Source organism: Dufourea novaeangliae, unplaced genomic scaffold (genome assembly GCF_001272555.1).
Source record: "Dufourea novaeangliae isolate 0120121106 unplaced genomic scaffold, ASM127255v1 scaffold199, whole genome shotgun sequence".
NCBI classification, from domain to species: Eukaryota; Metazoa; Arthropoda; class Insecta; order Hymenoptera; family Halictidae; genus Dufourea; species Dufourea novaeangliae.
In genome coordinates, this window is record NW_015374073.1 from 103,442 (window position 1) to 111,010 (window position 7,569).

A 7,569-nucleotide genomic window follows, 5' to 3' on the forward strand; every position below is an offset into this window, starting at 1 on the left:
CGATCACAGAACCGATGAAACCGTTGTATCACAGAACGCATAACCCGGATATTTTCGTCGTAACAACCCGTACCACGTCCGTTGACGAGCACACCTTGTCCTAGTTCACTGGTAAGGGTATCGGCGATTTCGGGAACAAGGCAGGACACATCACTCAACGGGAGAACGTAGGGAAACTGACAACCACGAGCTGGTGCAACACGCGCGCTAACGAAAACAGGTTCACCACGAAAAACGGAGAACGACAGACAATGCAGTATCAACGATGAGAAATATAATGTTTCGTCCGACGAGAGTTACACTCGGTCAACTGGCGCGCTTTCATGACGCCTCTCCCGGCGGTGCAGGCACGGCACGGGCAACGGGACCTCGACACTCGAACTCGTGGCTTGCCGAACCAGCAGCAGCTAAATCGCTTGTCTCGCCTCGTCCCTAGCCTCTCCCACCGTTGCTCGGCTAACCTGACTGCCTTTCCATTCCGATCGTCTTTCTCTTTCTATCCACCGAATTGCCGGCTGCCCAGGCCAAATACCCGGCGCAGCCGCCGCCATCGCCACCACCACCTCCATATACCTTCCCTACCATCAGCCTAGCTACGAGTACTCCCACCACCTTTCGCATTCCCTGCTACAAACACTCCGCTGCTTCCTCCCTCGCTGGTCTTCAAGCTAGAGTCTATGTAATCCACGGATAGAGCCGATGGGCATACGTGCACGTACTACGTACAGACCCAGGAACGTAGCTTGCTAGCGAGGATCCTAATGCATCTTGATGAACTTATTGCACAATATAAAATTGAATTTTTTTTTTAGTAAATTGAGGTCGAAGTTCAATCTCCAACGATTTTACTGTAATTTGAAATTAAGATTCGATGATCGAATTTAAATTTCGTTTACAAAAGAACATGCTATATTTTAGTGTCAATTACACACAGCAGATAACATTTCAGTCCCTAGTTTGAAATTCTTGTGTTTTATACATCGCTATGGAGTATGAATGAGTGTATTTCAAATTTCAATTTTAATGTATAATATAACAACAGTAAAATGAATTTGATTGTCTTCCATATATTGCAAACGTTTTCATATAATTTTGAAACTTCCCTTTATTTGTATTTTGTCTATTAGTGCTTGTCTGCAATAATAAAAATCAAAAAAATGTAACTATTATGTTCAAGTTTCTAATTATATTCTATGATCAACTCAATAATAATCCAAAACATTTGTTCCAAATAATAATTTTTTATTAATGTTTTGTAACTTTTTTATCAACTTTAATTTCAAAGTCATTCTTATTTTGGGTTATTATAACAGAAATAGTAAAATAAAATAATGTGGCCCGTATATGTAACTTCACTTTTTAGGTTCAAGTTGGAGTATTTCTGGAAGATCCTGTATAGAATTTGTAGTCCCTAGGGATAATCGGTAATAAAGTCTCTAGGTTTTATAATTAATATACGAATTTAAAGTAGTAATAAGAAGAAATAATTCAGGACTGAATAGTCATAAAAAGTACAATAGCACTTGATGTCTAAGAAAGTCATGTTTATCATCAATTGTTCTCGGCTCTTTAAAATAATTAATTGGAGTGGCTAACGTGAAATTGTGAGGTTAAACGAACTATGTTCCTTTAGAAAGTTTTACCGTACGTTAATAGCCTGCGAGGTACTCCTTCGTAATGTATCTCATTATCTTCCTTGAAGAATATATATTCAAAGTTTATGAAAGCGTTAAATCGGAAGCAAACAGAATGAATGGCTTAAAAATCTTATATAGGCTACGAAACTTGCCCAATTAAGGCTTGAATATCCTTTCAACAGAAGTATTCAACAAAATCAAACTTCTATTAATATTTTACAAAAATTCAATTCATTATGTCTTATTACGGTAATAGGAAGTTGTTCTCAGCTTATATAGGTATGTGATATGAAAAAAATTGTGATATACAAAGAAATTCATTCTTAAAGCAAGAATGTAAATATTAAAGCGTCTTTCTAAGAATAATATTTAAATCATCACATAAAACGCGGAGACAGAAACTTTCAGAGCAATTGCTTTCGAATCATAGAGGAAATGTAGAGTTTCACAGGAACAATGTAAGACGCACAAATGTCACTATAATATAAAAATAATGGTCGAAATAATGTTACATGCCTGAAATGAGTGATGAGTGCCAGAGATTAATTGTTACAAAAGTTTTCGATTATTCTCATGAGAATTTCTCTGAAACAAAAACAAGGAACTAAACGTTGTCATCGGTGATGAAGTTGGAACCACTGTGTTGTTTTTTCGATTCGTCCGCCATTTTGTGACGTTGAGTCATGCGCACGACGCGCTAACAATAAGTCAAAGTACTTTCCATGTGTCCACGACCAGAATTGGATGTTGTTCGAACTAACACTTCAATAAAAAACGTATTGCAATAATATTTCCTTCGATAATATTATTCGTAAGCAAGTTTTTACTGAATCGATAAGTAATACTAACACTTTTTTTTATATGTCCACGACGGAAATGCAAGGTGTATAGTATTCATGCATAGCAAAGAACTTTTTATATTCAAATCATAATTCTTAAAAATAAGTATGATAAATTATTTGAGCAAAAAAAACTTAATTATTAAAATATCACATACATCATCATACTCCATTTATAATAACAATAATTTATAAAATATATTTTTAATATAATCATAGCCTACGATTGTCAATATGTTCACGTCATGAAACCTTTAATTGTGACATGGAAACTTCAATGAATCGCCCTAGAGCTTTCATTTCCTTGTCTACCTAACACAAGACATTTATTTCCATTAGTAGCAACGCGTTTTTAAAGTAGCTTAAGAATATAAATTGTAAAAATGAATTTAAAAAATTCACAATTTTAAACACAATTTGAAAAGTCACATTTTTTATAACAATTTATAGATGCGTTGATTCAACAGAAATTTATTTCTTCCTCCAAGGATTTTATTGAGTTAAGAACTTTAATAAACTGTTGAAATGAAAATTTTCTTTTTCTGTATTTCACACATTTGTACATGATGTAAATGCATAAAATTCGAATTTATTTCAGGAAATTCATTTCCTCTCGTTCTTATTTGCTATTTCGAAAAAATTGACTCAATCCTAACGACAATCTATTGTCTTTTTCATTTTTGCCCTCTCTCTCCTCTTCTGAAGTGAGAGTTCCTAGTTAACGACGTACGCACATAATTGTTCAAGACGCGTTCACACTTGTATCAACAAAAACATTTACACGTTTCTTTTGTATCATCCTATCATGATACCCACTGCAGTTACCTTCTGTTGGCGTTTTCCAACCTTCCCTTAATCCTAAAACTTAATCCCGAAACAACAGAGTTTGCGACATTTGAGGAATAAAATGATAAGAATACCCCTGAAGAATTCGTACTTCCTGAAACGAATGAAATATAGAGGTCAATAAAGTCATTTACGATAATTATTGTCTACCTATGTGTAACATGTATGCAATATTATTACAATTGCTCCTTGTTAATAAGTTGTTATTAAGAGATCTGACCATTGAATATTATAAAACAGATCAGGATCAATTTTTTGGTACCATAATATTTTTGCAAAAAGACCATTTACTATCTATTTTGCAGATAACAAATTTCTGATTTTTTATTTGCGAATATCTCATTAAATATACTATTTGCGATGGAAACAATTTTAGATTCCCAGGAAGCAAATTGGGAGCAATTTTTTAAGATAACAATTGTTAAGAAATGTTCTGAAGTCATGTACAGTAGGCGCTCGTTTATTGCAGCCTTCGGGGCTGTCGGGGACCAGAATTCCAGGAACATTGTAATATCTGATTATGTAAATATAAACGTTGCGATGGGAGCAATTTTAGATTCCGAGGGAGCAAATAGGGCGCAATTTTTTAAGATGAAAATTGTTAAGAAATACTAATACTTCGCGCCAACTATTCTTCGGTAGAACACTTGTACCACCGACTACATAGGTATAGGGTAGATCTATCATCTTATGACCGGAAAATAGTTGGCGCCAAATGTAAACGTATCTTAACGATTTGTATCTCAAAAAATTGTTCCCAATTTGCTCCTTCCGAATCTAATAGTTCATCTACACAAATGTGACCACCAGGTCTGAAAAGGTTAAGATAGTAGCTCTAAGCTGAAGAACGAAGACATCCAACGAGGGAACTTAGTTTTTTATAGGTTTAAGCTCAAGAAAAAAGTCATCCGCCGAGGGATTTTTGTACCGATAGTATTAGATAATTAAGATTTAAGTTATTTATAAGGTGTTTTGTGAAAGGTGGATAGACGCAGAACTTGTGATTCCATCTATCTGTCTTGGGCCTTCACTCGCAGCAACCTCCTTGTGGTGAGGCCTGGGCAATCGGTATTGTCTTCGGTAAAGTATTGTAAAACGAAGATAATATCGAGCAAATGGCTGCGAATTTTGCATTTATTTCGTAACAGCATGTTCTATGTTACAGCGGACTTTAAAGGCGAAGGTATAAATATAATAAGGTATAAATATATATATACATATACATAAACAGGCATCATTTTTCTTTGTAACGAATTACATTCGAAGCTTAAAGAACGTAGATTAGTACACTCTAGCATCTGGGAACCAGTAATTACAAGAACATGGGTAAAATCACAATTGTTTGCAACGGTTTACACTGTATCCCGTCATACGTCCCCCGTTTAGTTCATTTTGGACAATTCTTACAACGTTATACTGACAACTTTTGTCTTTACCAAGCTCTATAACCCCGAAGGCTGCAATAAACGAGCGCTTACCATATAACGTATTACCTAACCTCTATGCAACAACAATATTTCGTTTGCTCCTCATTAATACGTTGTTATTGAGATATCTGACTATTGATTATTATAAAACAGATCAGGAGCAATTTTTTGGTGCCATAATATTTGTGGAAAAAGGCCATTTACTACCTATTTTGTTAAGAACAAATTTTTGCTTTTTCTTTTGCGAATATCTCATTAACTATTAACGGTGCTGTGGGAGCAATTTCAGATTCGGAAGGAGCAAATTGGGAGGAATTTTTTGAGATATAAGTCGTTAAGATACGTTTACATTCGGCGCCAACTATTTTCCGGTGGTGTACTCTTATATCTCGTCTGTGCTTGTACTTGATTTTGAAATAAGGTTGATACTACCATTTCCTCTCGTTCCAGCATCAGATAAAGCATTGATTTAGAATCGTGCATTGTTCTTTAAAAATTGCATGTGCTGATTACATAGCAACGTTATTCAGCATGATTTAAAAATTCACTTTTGCAATATTATTCATATGTACAGAAAATGCAAATGTGTAATCGACTGTCTCAGAACTTTCAAGAACCGAGTAAGAATTTGAGCACATAAAAAATTAGATTAATAATTATTAAAAAACTTTACATGTATTTTATGTAAAAACGTATCTTAATTCATATATTTTTCAATGTAAAAATTTACAAAAAACAAGAACAGCCATGAAAATAAATGACATTATCTTCTGATGAACATGCAGAAACCTTCCTGTATCACACCTGTATGTAATTGAGAGCCAGAAATTACATATTATCATGTCCCTATCATGTGTTGTAATAGTAATAAAAAGCCGCGAGAAGTAATTACAAATTCATATTCAATTCTGTCGAAGTTTTTGTAATTACATATTTTTCATTTACTTAATAAATGAAGTGACAATAACTTATTGACATTATAGTTTAAGTGTTTATTAAATCATTCAATCATTAAATCATTAAACATGGTTATAATTATTGAAAGTTATATGTGGGTTCTACACCAATTGCAAGCAAAGATCAGAAGAATCACGTCATCAACAAGTATGTACCGTTTTGTAAGTATAGAATTATTACACGCGCATACCACCATATGCATACTCATTTAAATATTTTTTAGACTATACTGGAACATAAACGCGCATACGTTTATCAGTCTTTCTCGGTGAGTCTATATTATAGTACTAAGAATTCTAGTATTAACGATTATGGTAACAGTACATCGTATTTACTATACTCCATTTAATCCAGTGTGTGTCCTATAATTATAAACAGATACTTATTAAACGTTCAATTAAAAAAATATTTTTAATATATTTGGATATAGAATATTGCAAATACAGACGAAAAATTACCTATTGCTTCGAGTATTTTACTATTTATATTTCAACGGCAAATGACATAAACTACCTTTACCATGTATCAAAACAAAGTAATTTTTATTTAATTTATTTCAAATAAAGTAGTATGTAATATAGAATCCAGAGTATAAATTATTAATTTTTGGGTCAGAAATTATTTACGAAGCTATGTCAAAACATACTCATCCAACATTACAGAAATACATACAAAGAACAAATTTATTAGAAATTAAAAAACTAAACAATTCAGGAACAAGTCAAAAAAAAGTTATTTTTTACTTCTAACATAATAAAATAATTTATTATTTAAATGCCTCTGTTGAAACTATTTTACACTAATAATTCCTGGGTTTAGTTTTTATGTGTTACAAAAAGAATTTGTATTTTCTTTCGTCTTGACTCATAATCACTCGGCTTGCTTTAAATACAATTTCATTTATCGTGTCGATAATCCATTAAAATGCAGAGAGACCATAAAAGTGTATTTAATTGTCTGAGAATAATCAGGTGTTTCGTTACTGCCATAAATAACGATTCTTGCAGTAGAAGTGAGTGGAAGGGACATCGTGGGCGAGAGAAAAGAAATATGGCGTAGGTAGAAACGTGCTTACACGGATTAAAAATCTCAGCATTCCGTCTCGAAATTATTAACAAACCTGCCTGAATATTCCGGAAACAATTAATAGTAACAGAAGTAAAAGTCTTCATAATCTTTTTATCAATTATAATAAGAAGAAATATTTCATAAACATGTTAAGGAAATCAGTGTGAATTAATCACCGATGTTGCTTTGCAACGTATTATCATTGAAATAAAATTAATATTAATGTTACTACGCTGAATGATCGCATGATATCATCGTTTGTAAATCTATTCAGTTGTTGCTGATGAAGTTTTGTAGCGGTACTTGTCACTATATTCAACTTTAAATGAGTTTCGCATTTAAAGAAATATATCTACACTGTTAACAGAAGTTTTTTTTACTTACTCTTTGTTGCTGTATATTGAGTGTATCCTTTTTAACAGAGACTTAGGTGCAGTTTGATACTGTGAGATTGATTTATGGAATATTCATTGTAGAATATATTTCATAAGAAAGACACATACACTTTAACATGTATGCATTACAGATATTGGTCATATTTAATAATTTTCATTAATGGAACTATAATCAAATATGATATGCAGAGAAATTCCTCAGTTTCTATACAATTAATAATAAATATGAGCTTTTTACGATTTGAGTAAAAATACAAACAGGTTTTTATTTGCAACCAATGAGACGACAGTTTAATTTTTTCTCCCCTAAACATAAATAGAAATAGTTTCTATGAACATGTTGACCGATTCTGCTCACGCGCCATTTTGTCACCAGTTTTTCAAACGTGCTTCCATCAGA